Source organism: Microtus oregoni, unplaced genomic scaffold, assembly GCF_018167655.1.
Source record: "Microtus oregoni isolate MIOR12 unplaced genomic scaffold, Mior012 000067F_000, whole genome shotgun sequence".
NCBI classification, from domain to species: Eukaryota; Metazoa; Chordata; class Mammalia; order Rodentia; family Cricetidae; genus Microtus; species Microtus oregoni.
In genome coordinates, this window is record NW_024543953.1 from 739,134 (window position 1) to 753,616 (window position 14,483).

The 14,483-nt window shown below is 39.3% G+C and overlaps 1 protein-coding gene across 2 annotated transcripts in view; it reads right to left on the minus strand.

Annotated features, from left to right (window-relative positions):
• The window catches only part of Klhl4 (kelch like family member 4), an 87,359-nt gene that overhangs the window by 48,310 nt on the left and 24,566 nt on the right, over positions 1 to 14,483 (minus strand). The gene's annotated exons all lie outside the window — the stretch shown is intronic.

A 14,483-nucleotide genomic window follows, 5' to 3' on the forward strand; every position in this document is an offset into this window, starting at 1 on the left:
TGCCTGAACTGGCTGGATTTCTCCTGTAATCAGATTGGTAACTACCCTAATTGCCATCCTAGGACTATTACCAAGAAACTGATAGAAGCAGATATAGAAGTCCACAGCCAAACACTCGGTCTAGCTCAGGGTGTTCAGTGGAAGAGAGGGAGGAGGAATTATATAAGCAAGATCATGAAGGGGAACTCACAGACACAGCTGACAAGAATGAGTGGGAGCTAAAGGACACGGGACCAACAGCTGGGGAGCCTGCATGGGACTGAACTAAGCCCTTTACATGTAGGTGACAGTTGTGTGGCTAGGTCTGTTTGTGGGGAAACTGACAGTGGGGCCAGGATCTACCCCTGGCGCATGACTCCTATTTTTGGAGCCCATTCCCTAGAGTAGGATGCCTTGCTCAGCCTTGATGCAGGGGGGAAGGGCTTGGTCATGCCTCAGCTTGGTATGACAGACTTTGTTGGCTCCCCATGGGAGGCCTTATCCTTTGGCCATGGGGTTGGAGGGATGTATGTGTGTGCAGGAGGAGGGGATGGAAGGGGAACTGTGATTAGGATATAAAAGGAATTTATTTTTTTTTAAAAAAAGCAACAAAATGAAGATTACTTGTAGTAGGACATAAATGATTTCAAGGGAAAAATAAAAGACAACAGCACATGGGGGAAGAGAAGGAACATAAAGTTAAGTATATAGGCAAATCTAACCATGTAACATGAGGGGCCTGCCTGGTATCTGTTGGGGTTTCTGTCCTGCCCGGTATCCTACAGCCTGCAAGTCCCAAAGAAAATTAAACACCGGAGGATATATGATTTTCTTTAGGTTCACCTTCTTATTTACCTTCTCTGGGATCACGAATTATAGGCTCAATTGGAAGGAGACAAGAATGCCAAGGTTTCGTTCACTATAAATGGAGAAAAAATTTTCCAGAATAAAAACAAATTTAAACAATATGTAGCTACAAATCCAGACTTACAGAAGGTAATAGAAGGAAAAATCACTAACCAAGGAGTCCAACAATGACCACAATAACTCAGACATCTAGAGACCCTTCACCAGCGCAACTCAAATAGGGAAACACACAAACTCTACTACTAAAAATGTGGCCGGAGTTAACAACCACTGGTCAGTAAAATCACTTAATGTCAATGGTCTCAACTCACCTATAAAAAGGCACAGGCTAAGAGATTGGATACAAAAACAGGATCCAACACTCTGTTGTTTACAGGAAACACACCTCAACCACAAAGACAGGCACCTACTCAGAGTAAAGGGCTGGGAAAAGGCTTATCAAGCAAATGGAACGAAGAAACAAGCAGGTGTGGCCATACTAATTTCTAACAAAGTTGACTTCAAACTTAAATCAATCAGAAGAGATGAGGAGGAACATTTTATACTCATAACAGGAACAATTCATCAAGACAAAGTCTCAATCCTGAATATCTATGCCCTTAATATAAAAGCACCCACGTATGTAAAAGAAACATTATTAAAACTCAAGTCAGCCATCAAACCGCACACACTAATAGTAGGAGACTTCATGACTCCTTTCTCACCAATGGACAGGTCAATCACACAGAAACCTAACAGAGAAATAAGAGAATTAATGGAGGTAATGAATCAATTGGACTTAACTGACATCTACAGAATATTTCACCCAAACAGGAAAGAATATACCTTCTTCTCTGCAGCTCATGGAACCCTCTCGAAAATTGACCACATACTCTGTAACAAAGCAAACTTCCACAGTTACAAAAAAAAATATTAGTAACCACCTGTGTCTTATCAGATCACCACGAATTAAAGTTAGAATTCAACAACAATGCTACCCCCAGAAAGCCTACAAACTCATGTAAACTGAACAGTCAACTACTGAACCATACCTGGATTAAGGAAGAAATAAAGAAAGAAATTGAAGTCTTCCTGGAATTCAATGAAAATAAAGAAACAACATATTCAGACTAATGGGACACAATGAAAGCAGTCCAAAGAGGAAATTCATAGCACTAAGTGCCCACATAAAGAAAACAGAGAAAGCACACATTGGAGACTTAACATCCCACCTGAAAGCTCTAGAAAAAAAAAAAAGAAGCAGACTCACATAGGAGGAGTAGAAGACTGGAAATAATCAAACTGAGGGCTGAAATCAACAAAATAGAAACACAGAAAACAATCCAAAGAATCAATGAAACAAAAAGCTGGTTCCTGGAGAAAATCAACAACATTGATAAACCCCTATCCAAACTAATCAAATGGCAGAGAGCATATGCAAATTAATAAGATCAGAAATGAAAAGCGCGAAATAACCACAGACACAGAGGAAATTCAGAGAATCATTAGATCTTACTACAAAAGCCTGTATGCCACAAAACTGGAAAATATAAAAAGGACACTTTTTTTAGATAAATACGATATACCAAAGTTAAACCAGTACCAGGTGAACAATCTAAATAGACCTATTAGTCGCGAAGAATTAGAAGCTGTTATCAAAACCCTCGCTACCAAAACAAGCCCAGGACCAGATGGTTTCAATGTGGAATTCTAACAGAACTTCCAAGATGACCTAATACCTATACTCCTTAATGTTTTTCACAATATAGAAACAGAAGAGTCATTGCCAAATTCCTTTAGGAAGCTACAGTTACTCTTATACCAAAACCACACAAAGACTCCACCATAAAAGAGAATTACAGGCCAAACTCACTCATGAACATAGACTCAAAAATCCTCAAAAAATACTGGCAAACTGAAATCCAAGTACACATTGGAAATAGTATCCATTAGGATCAAATAGGCTTCATCCCAGAGATGCAGGGCTGGTTCAACATACGAAAATCTACCAATGTAAACCAACATATAAATAAACTGAAAGAAAAAAAAACATATGATCATTTCTTTAGATGCTGAAAAGGCATATGACAAAATTAAACATCCATTAAGGATAAAAGTCTAGGAGAGATTAGGGATACAAGGGTCATTCCTAAATATAATAAAAGCTATATACAGCAAGCCGACAGCTAACATCAAATTAAACGGAGAGAAACTCAAAGCCATCCCACTAAAATCAGGAACACGACAAGGCTGTACACTCTCTCCATACCTCTTCAATATAGTGCTTGAAGTTTTAGCACTAGCAATAAGACAACATAAGGGGATCAAGGGGATCCGAATTGGAAAGGAAGAAGTTAAACTTTCGTTATTTGCAGATGATAGGATAGTGTACATAAGCGACCCCAAAAACTCCACCAAAGAACTCCTACACCTGATAAACACCTTAGGTAGCGTGGCAGGATACAAGATCAACTCCAAAAAATCAGTTGCCCTCTTATACACAAAGGATATGGAAGCAGAGAGGGAAATCAGAGAAGCATCACCTTTCATGATAGCCACAAACAGCATAAAATATCTTGGGGTAACTCTAACCAAGGAAGTGAAAGATCTATTTGACAAGATCTTTAAGGCATTGAAGAAAGAAATTGAAGAGAATACCAGAAAATAGAAGAATCTCACTTGCTTTTGGATTGGGGGGATCAACATAGTAAAAATTGCAATTCTACCAAAGGCAATTTATAGCTTCAATGTAATCCCCATTAAGGTCCCATCAAAATTCTTCACAGATCTTGAGAGGACAATCATCCATTTTATGTGGAAAAACAGAAAAACCAGGATAGCCAAAACAATCCTATACAATAAAGGAATTTCTGAAGGCATTACCATCCCTGACTTCAAACTCTATTACAGAGCTACAGTAATGAAAACAGCATGGTACTGGCATAAAAACAGAGAAGTCGACCAATGGAATCTTATAGAAGACCCAGATTTTAACCCACAAACCTATGAACACCTCATTTTCGATAGAGGAGCTAAACATATACAATGGAAGAAGGAGAGCATCTTCAACAAATGGTGCTGGCACAAATGGATGTCAACCTGTAGAAGAATGAAAATAGACCCATATCTATCACCATGCACAAAACTCAAGGCCAAATGAATCAAAGACCTCAATATCAATCTGAACACACTGAACCTGAAAGAAGAGAAAGTGGGAACTACCCTACAACATATGGGCATAGGAGATTGCTTCCTATGTATAACCCCAGCGGCACAGACATTAAGGCCAACATTGAATAAATGGGACGTACTGAAACTGAGAAGATTCTGTAAAGCAAAGGACACTGTCACTAAGACAAAAAGGCAACCCACTGAAGGGGGAAGATCTTCACCCACCCCACAACACACATAGGTCTGATCTCCAAAATATATAAATAACTCAAGAAACTAGACTTTAAAATGCTAATTAACCCAATTAAAAAATGGGGCACTGAACTGAACAGAGAATTCTCAACAGAAGAAGTTCAAATGGCCAAAAGACACTTAAGGTCATGCTCAACCTCCTTAGCGATCAGGGAAATGCAAATCAAAACAACTTTGAGATATCATCTTACACCTGTCAGAATGGCTAAAATCAAAAATACCAATGATAGCCTTTGCTGGAGAGGTTTTGGAGAAACGGGTACACTCATCCATTGTTGGTGGGAATGCAAACTTGTGCAACCACTGTGGAAATCAGTGTGGTGATTCCTCAGGAAATTCAGGATCAACCTACCCCTGGACCCAGCAATACCACTCTTGGGAATATACCCAGAAGATGCCCTATCATATGTCAAAAGCATTTGTTCAACTATGTTCATAACAGCATTATTTGTAATAGCCGGAAACTGGAAACAACGTAGATGTCCTTCAATGGAAGAATGGATGAAGAAAGTGTGGAATATATACACATTAGAGTACTACTCAGTGGTAAAAAACAATGACTTCTCGAATTTTGCATGCAAATGGATGGAAATAGAAAACACTACCCTGAGTGAGGTAACCCAGACCCAAAAAGATGAACATGGGATGTACTAACTCATAATTGGTTTCTAGCCATAAATCAAGGTCACTGAGTCTGTAATGTGTGATCCTAAAGAAGCTAAATAAGAAGGTGAACCCAAAGAGAAACATATAGTTATCCTCCTGGCTATGGGAATTAGACAAGATTGCCGGGCAAAAACTGGGATCTTGGGGGTGGGGCGGGATGGGGGTAAAGGGAGAGGGGGAGAAAAAAGTGAGAAGGGGAGGATGGGGGGAACTTGGTTAAACGGGATGGTTGGGATATAGGAGGGTTGGATAGGGGAGCAGGGAAGCACATATCTTAGATAAGGGAGCCACCTTAGGGTTGGCAAGAGTCTTGAACCTAGAGTGGCTCCCAGGTGCCCCCGGCGATGTCCCCAGTTAGTTCCTTGGGCAGCTGAAAATATGGAACCTGAAATGGCCCTATCCTATAGCCATACTGATGAATATCTTGCATATCACCATAGAACCTTCATCTGGCGATGGATGGAGATAGAGTCAGAGACCCACACTGGAGCACCAGACTGAGCTCCCAAGGTCCCAATGAGGAGAAGGAGGGGGAACATGAGCAAGGAAGTCAGGACCACAAGGGGTGCACCCATCCACTGAGACAGTGTGGTTGATCTATTGGGAGCTCACCAAGGCCAGCTGGTCTGTGACTGAAAAATCAAGGGATAAAACCAAACTCTCTGAACATGGTGGAAAATGAGGGCTGATGAGAAGCCAAGGACAATGGCACGGGGTTTTGATCTTACTTGATGTTCTGGATTTGTGGGAGCCTAACCAGTTTGGATGTTCACCTTCCTAGACCTGGATGGATGGTGGAGGACCTTGGATTTTCCACAGGGCAGGGAACCCTGACTGCTCTTCGGACTGGAGAGGGAGGAGGAGAAAAGTGGGGGGGGGGGAGAGGGGCGGGAGGAGGGGGAGGGAAATGGGAGGCTGGGAGGAGGCGGAAATTTTTTTCTTTTCAATAATAAATAAATAAATAAATAAATAAATAAATAAATAAATAAATAGAATACCAGGCAGAAGTTGGGTGCATGGGGGTGGGGGTGGGGTGGGTGTAAGGGGAGATGGGGAGAGATAAGGGAAAAGGGTAGGTTTGGGGAGAGCTTGTGGGAATGGGATGGTTGGGATGGATATTTGTTGTCAGATATTTTAAAAGTTTTAATTTTTTTCTGCTGTGTAGTACCCCATTTTGCAAATGTCCCATATTTTCCTTATCCATTCTTTGGTCGAGTGACATTTAGGTTGTTTCCAGGTTCTGGGTGTGACAGAGCTGCTATGAACATAGTTGAGCACATGTCCTTGTGGTACAATTGAGCATCCTTTGGATATACACCCAAAAGTAATATTACTGGGTCTTGAGGAAGGCTGTTTGCTAATTGAAAAAAAAATAACGATATCTTGAATTTTGCAGGAAAATGGAGCTAGAAAACATTATTTTGTGTGAGGTAACCCAGACACAGAAAGACAATTATCACGTGTACTCACTCACTCATAGGTGGTTTTTAAACATAAAGCAAAGAAAATCAGCCTACAAACCATAATCCCAGAGAATTTAGACAACAATGAGAACACAAGGAGAGATTACATAGATCTAATCTACATGGGAAGTAGATTAGAAGACAAGATATCTGGAGTAAATTGGGAGCATGGGGACCTTAAGGGAGGGTTAAAGGGGGAGGGGAGAGGCAGGGAGGGGAGCAGAGAAAAATGAAGAGCTCAATGAAAATCAATAAAAAATAAAAAGAAAAAAGAAAAACAAAAAAAGTTTTAATTTAAAATATTTCCATTTTTTCTTTCTTCTCTCTAATCCTTTCTACTATTCACATTGCCTTGAAATTACATTTTTTTTTTTTCGAGACAGGGTTTCTCTGTGGTTTTGGAGCTTACCCTGGAACTAGCTCTTGTAGACCAGGCTGGTCTCGAACTCACAGAGATCCGTCTCCCAAGTGCTGGGATTAAAGGCGTGGGCCACCACCGCCCGGCTGACATACTTTTTATTGTTATTGTCACAAATGCATATAAATTCTTAAATATATAATATATAACCTACTCAATCCATTTATTGTTAGTCTTATGTGTATGATTGCAGAACTGTTCACTTTTTATTGGATAACCAAATTAGAGGGTTTATCCCTGGGGAAGACCATTTCTTCAACATCAATGTTTGGTCTAACTTGAGATCCATGACATGAGAGGAATCCCATGCCCTACACTGCCTGGATAGCTAGGAATGAGGACTACATTGCCCACAGATCTAGGGTAGAACCAAACCCAACTGGCAAAAAAAAAAAAAAACAATGAAAAAATTTCTAATTATATTCTGCTATAATCATCATCAGACATCATCAGAGGGGCTTCCTCTAGTAACAGATGGGAGTTGTTACAGAGACCCACAGTCAGACATGGAGAGGGAGCGTATAAATTGGCGATCTCTAATGAATTCCTCCTCTCAAAGATCAGGAAATGCCAGGGAAGAGTGGGTTGTAAGATTGTAGGGGATCACAGTAGATAGAGGGCACCAGGAACACATGTCCCACTGAATCAACTAAGCAGGGCTCGAAAAGGCTCAAAAAGACTGAAGGAGCAAGATAGAGCCTGTTTGAATCTGCTACAGGTCCTCTGTGTATATACTGTGGTTGTTATCTTGGGGTTTTGTGGGACTCTTAATAGTAGAATTCCTAACAGTGGAAATGGATTTATCTCTAAGTCACTCTTTTGAATGATATTGGGACTCTTTTCCTCTTATTAGATTGCCTTGCCTAGTCTTCATGTCAGGGCTTTTGCCTTGCCTTTTTATATCTTGCTTTGTTCTGTTTGGCTGTCATTTCTTGGAGGTTGACTTTTTTTCTGAAGAGGAAGCAGAGGGGAAGTACATCTGGGGAATAGGGGAAGGGGGGGAGCCGGCAGAAAGAGATAGGGGGAAATTGTGCTCAGGATGTATGTATGAGAAAAGAATCCATTTTTAGTAAAAAATACAAAAAATAAGAGCAAATAAGGAAAGTGTAAAAATAAAAAATTTCCATGATCATGCCCCTCTTTGACAATTTAAGCATCAGGGTTAATGTTTTTTCTCCCAACTGATAAAACTCAAAGGGTTGTCCAGACAATAAAACAACTAAAATGCATTTATCAAATAGAGCAAAGATCAAAGCTGTGCTTTAACAGTCTTTCTAATGACCAAATTATTTAATAATATCAAGAAAGATGTGGCTCCAGCAAGGTGAAAAGAAATGTAGTGGTTCCTTCATTTGATTTGCATGATATAACTACATAAAATAGGATTATAGAAATAGAAAAAAAAAGTGTTTCCTCTAATTTTGGTTAAGCTTAAGGTCTTTAAAAACAATTTTTTAGTATTATATATCATGTGAAAATTATTTATTCATAGTAGTCTTACATTTACCCTTAAACTGCAGTATACACATTTTTTAGAAAAATATTTCTTATTTTATTTCATATGTTTTTGTCATGAATATTTTTTGCCTGATTGGATTGTCTATTTTTCTTGTTTCTGTGTGATATGTGTTGGTTATTTCTTATGATACCATTGAGCATGGTATGTTGACTATCTTTAAAATTAAAGATAAAGGAACATTAAGAAAAACAAAATATAATGTCTAATATTTGGCATTAAGGGTAAGTTGATTCACTAGCAATAATAATAAACTTATTTTTATGAGCAGTAAAGAATGACATTTAAGCAATAGCTTGAAAATTTATTTGTACTTTTATTTGTTTTTTTTTTTTTTTTTTTTTTTTTTTTTTTTTAAATATTTATTTATTTATTATGCATACAATATTCTGTCTGTGTGTATGTCTGCAGGCCAGAAGAGGGCACCAGACCTCATTACAGATGGTTATGAGCCACCATGTGGTTGCCGGGAATTGAACTCAGGACCTTTGGAAGAGCAGGCGATGCTCTTAACCACTGAGCCATTTCTCCAGCCCAAAAAAGTGTAGCCCAGGCTGGCCTCGAACTCGTGATCCTCCTGCCTCTGCCTCCTTCAGCAAATCCTACCGGCGTGCGCCACCACAACCGGCTTTTATTTGTTAAAAATAACATTAAAGTGAGTATTTTTGTCTCTTGGTAAACACAGCATGCTTTATGAACTTCAATTTCACAGTAGAGCAAGTAGCATTCAAAAGCTCTCACATGGAAACACTTCTCAATGAGTCATATTACTTTAAGAGCTTTTGGGAACTAAAGTACATAGAGTACAGAGTCTCAAATTATCTACCACCTTTTCTCTCCTCTGGCATCAACAGGAATTTGATCATCGGTTTACAAGTATAGCCCTTCAATCCACAAAATCAGTAACAAAATTTCATGAAAATAATTATAAAGACAGGGTGAATTGTAATAGGATGTGGGAAGGTCATTTATCAATCTGTTGTTTCATTGGTTAATCAATAAAGAAAACTGCTTGGTCTGATAGGTCAGAAAATTAGGTAGGTGGAGTAGACAGAACAGAATGCTGGGAGGAAGAGGGAAGTGAGGCAATTGCCATGCCTCTCCATGAAGATGCGATGAAGCTCCAGCCCAAGATGGACAGACGTACACACTAGAATCTTCCTGGTAAGACACCACCTCGTGGTGCTACACAGATTACTAAATATGGGTTATGCAAGATATGAGAGTTAGCCGAGAAGAGGCTAGATATAATGGGCCAGGCAGTGTTTAAATAACACAATTTGTGTGTTGTTATTTCAGGGAATAAGCTAGCTAGGCAGCTAGGAGCCAGGTGGCAGGAACGCAGCCTGCAGCTCTCTCAACAGTAATAGCTAGTCTTAAGAGTTCCTTTAGCAAGAGAAAGGCAAGAGTTCCTACTTTTTGAATGACTAATACTCATGTACATATATGTACCCAAATAAAGATAGTTCTGGTTTTTATGTAAAAATTTTGTTGCCACAATATATTCCCTAAATATACTAGATAGTGTGTCTGTTGTGTGAAAATGTTAAAAATATGTGTGAAAGAGCAATTACAAACAGAAGGAAAATTTTAAAAGAAAGCCCTGTATACAAATTACTATTTCAAATAAAACAGACAGTTATTGGGTCTACAGAGAAAATTAGTTTTTACAGTTGAACATTAAATTTTATTGTGCACTTAACATGAATCAATACAAAAGGAAAGCACATTGTCATAAATTTTATAAAATCTTAAGTGTAAAAGTTCATTGTAAGAGAGACTTTTTTGCTGGAACATTGACATAATAAATATTATTTTACTCAGAATTTCTTTTACTAGATTCATATAAGTCAGTAAGATTTTCATATAAAAGTTTCTCAGTGTCCATCAATGAAATATGAAGGTAGTAAATGAAATTATAAAATATAAAATGTATTTGTTTTAATTACCACATTGTAAAATTTATTATTAATGCATTTTGATGATATAACATAGACTGAATTTTATAAATCTTCTAAGTACAAAATTAAATCTCCCATAGATGATTGGCTTTCAAACATTGATCAACTAAAGGATAACATTAGAAAAATGCTGGCAATATGTTCAAACAACACCATATCCTCAAGCCAAAATCCAGAATTCTTCTATTAACCTCAGTACCCAGGTTAGAAAGCTTTATAAAAATAAAACCATATCTAATTGATTATTATGTAATACATTGTGTTGTGTGTCTCAGTTAGGGTTTCCATTGCTGTGCCAAAACACCATGATCAAAAAGCAAGCTGAGGAGGAAAGGCTTTATTTGACCTACACTTTCATATTGCTGTCCATCATCAAAAGAAGTCAAGACAGATTTTTGACAAGAAGCAAAAAAGATACAATGGAAAATAGAAAGCATCTTCAACAAATGGTGCTGGCATAACAGGATGCCAACTTGTAGAAGAATGAAAATAGATTTATATCTGTTGCCATGCACAAAACTCAAGTCCAAATGGATTAAAGACCTCCATATAAGTCTGACCACACTGAACCTGATAGGGGAGAAAGTGGTAAGTAACCTTCAATGCTCGGGCACAGGAGACCACTTTCTAAATATAACCCCAGTAGCACAGACAATAAGAGCATCAATAAATAAATGGGACCTTCTGAAACTGAGAAGCTTCTGTAAAGCAAAGGACAGAGTCAAAAAGACAAAAAAAGCAGCCTACTGAATGGGAAAAAAATCTTCACCAACCCCACATCAGACAAAGGACTGATCTCAAAAATTCATAAAGAACTCAATAAATTAGTTATTAAAATTCTTAATAACCCAATTAAAAAGTGGTGTACTGAACTAAATAGAGAATTCTCATCAGAATTTCAAATGGCCAAAAGATACTTAAGGACGTGGTCTTCGTCCTTAGCTATCAAGGAAATGCAAATCAAAACAACCTTGAGATACTGTCTTACACCTGTCAGAATGGCTAAGATCAAAAACACCAATGATAGCCTCTGCTGGAGAGGTTGTGGAGGAAGGGGTACCCTCATCCATTGCTTGTGGGAATGCAAACTTGTGAAACCACTTTGGAAATTAGTGTGGTGGTTCCTCAGAAAACTGGAATTCAATCTACCTCAGGATCCAGCAATTCCACTCTTGGGAATATATCCAAAAGATGTTCAATCATACTACAAAAGCATTTGTTCAACTATGTTCATAGCAGCATTATTTGTAATAGCCAGAACGTGGATATAACCTAGATGCCCCTCAACTGAAGAATGGATAAAGAAAGTGTGACACATCTACACATTAGAGTACTACTCAACAGTAAAAATTAATGACATCTTGAATTTTACATGCAAATGAATTGAATTAGAAAACATCACCCTGAGTGAGGTAACCCAGACCCCAAAATTCAAATATGGTATGTACTCACTCATAAGTGGATATTAGTCATAAACAAAGGGCAACCAGCCTGTAGCGCAGGATCCTAGAGAAACTAAGTAATCAGGTGAACCCAAAGAGAAAAATATATAGACCCACCTGGAAATTGGAATCAGACAAAAATTTGGTAGCACAGGGGCAAGGGGTAGAGGAGGGGAGAAGGGGGCTGGAGGAGAACTTGAGGGAATGGGATGGGCGAGATGGAGGAAGGACAGATATGAGAGCAAGGAAATAGATATCCTGATTGAGCGAGCCATTATGGAGTTAGCAAAGAACCTGGCTCTAGAAAAATGCCCAAGAATCCCCAGAGATGAACCCAGCTGAGACCCTAAGCAATAGAAGAGATGGTGTCAGAAATGACCTTACCCTGTAGTTAGACTGATGATTATCTTAAATATCACTATATAATATTTGTCCAACAACAGATGGGGAACAGAGGCAATGACCAACATCAGAGCACTGGACTGAACTCCCAGGATCCAGTTGAACAGTGGAGGGAGTGAGAGTATGAACAAGAAATTCCAGACCTTGAAGGGCTCATTCACTCAGACAGTTTGCTTGAGGTAAGGAAGCTCACCAACTCCAACTGGACTGGAAGTGAACAAGCATGGGAACAACCAAGCTCCCCCCTGAAGGGGGTTGACAGCTGGGGCAGACTGAGGGGCCACTGATAGTGACCTTGGGATGTGTCTCTACTTGCACATACCAGCTTCATGGGATCCTATTCTCTTTGGATGTAAACCTTGCTCAACCTATATGTAGTAGGGAGGGCCTTGGACTTTCCACAGGGCGGGGTTGGAGGGGTGGGGGAGGGTCTGTGGTGGGAGAGGGAGGGGACTAGGAAGAGGGGAGGGAGTGCAAATTTGGATTGGTATTTTTTTTAATAATAAAAAAAAAGAAAAAAAGAGACAGAAACTTAAGCAGGATAAAATTCCCAAGGCAGGAGCTGATACGAGGCCATGGAAGGGGCCTGTTAACTGGTTTGCTTCCCATGGCTTGCTCAGTCTTCTTTCTTATAGAACCCCAAACCACCAGCCCACAGATGGCAACACCTACCATGGGCTGGGCCCTCTGCCATTGATCACTAATTGAGAAAATACCTTACATCTGGAACTCAAGGAGGCATTTAGTCTCCTGAGGCTGCTTCCTCTGGTGACTCTAGCTTGTGTCAATTTGACACACAATACCACCAAGTACAGCTGACCCATTGTTAACTTGAAATATATCACCTTTAAGTCACACCCTTCCTTTGTTATTCATCTCTAAGATTTAAGTAACTTCAATAGTCCCACAGTCTTTACAAATTTAACACATTAAAATTTAAGGTACTTTAAAACAACTAATCTCTTTAAAAAATTCAGTTTTTTTTCAAGTCTCTCAACTGTGGGCTCCAGTGGAAAAAAAATATATTACTTTACTTCAAGAGAAAAAAAAATCAGGGCACAGTCACAATCAAAAGCAAAACAAAATTCCAACCAACCAATATCTGGGATCCACTTATAATCTTCTGGACAACTGCAAAGAGCTTGGGTCACTTTGCCAACTCTGCTCATTTTAACAAACACAGTTTGTCTTCCAGGCTCCGACTAGCTTCACTCCACTACTGTTGCTATTTGTATTTGGTTATCACATGGTACTGGCATCTTCAAAGTGCTGGGGTCCTTTGCTGTGACTGTGTTGCACTTTCTCCAATAGCCTCTCATAGGTTTTCATCATGTTGCCAATTCTCAACTTCTTTCAGTTCTGGGTTTTCAACACTACTGAGGCTACAACTTCACCAGGGCTCTTTCTTGGCCCTTGACAGTGCCAAACCACAGCCCCTCTCCATGAAAGCTTCATTCCTTCAAGGCCAGTACCACCGGGGTGACACTTAACACATTATCATGTCTGGCTACCAGCATAAGGTAAATTATGACTGCCTTTGCAATACAGTTTCTATAGGCTCTCAGGAAACACTTTCCAGAAGATTTTACTTCAGTGATGCTAATCTTTTAATCATTGCTAATTTCTTAGCTCCAGTGGGCCAGCATCAATTGTCCCAACAAAGTAAAATTTTGCTTTAGAGTAGTCCTGGTAACTTGTTAATCACAACTGATTCTTCAGCCCCAGCTAACCAGAAACACATGATTGCGTTAGGAGTTCTGGTGTCTTGTTAACAACAGCTGATTCTTTAACTTTAATTCTAACTTGTACCACAGATTCTTAATTCAAAATAATCAAGTGGCCCTGATTGAGTCTTTAAATGTTCCTCTGAAATTTTGCAAGCCTGGTCTCCATCCTCTGCACTTCTCTCAATATTCTTATCTTCCAAGTTTCCACAGAACATCACACTGAGGTCCCTAAGTACTCAATGGCTCTTCTAGGCCAAAGTTCCAAAGTTCTTGCGAAAAACATTGTCAGGTCTGTTATAGAAATGTCCTACTCTGCTGGTACCAATTTGTCTTAGTTAGGATGTCTACTGCCTTGATGAAACACCATGACTAAAAAGCAATTTTGGGAGGAACATGTTTAATTGGCTTATACTTCCACATTGCTTTTCACCACCGAATAAAGTTATAACAGGTGAACAGGGCAGGATCCTGGAGGCAGTAGCTAATGCAGAGACCATGGAGTGGAGCTTTACTGACTCACTTCCTATGGCTTGTTCAGCCCACATACTAGCAGACCAGGGATGGCAACTCCCACCATGGACTGGGTCCACTGTCATTTACCACTAAATGAGAAAATGCCTTCTAGCTGGATCTCAATGAG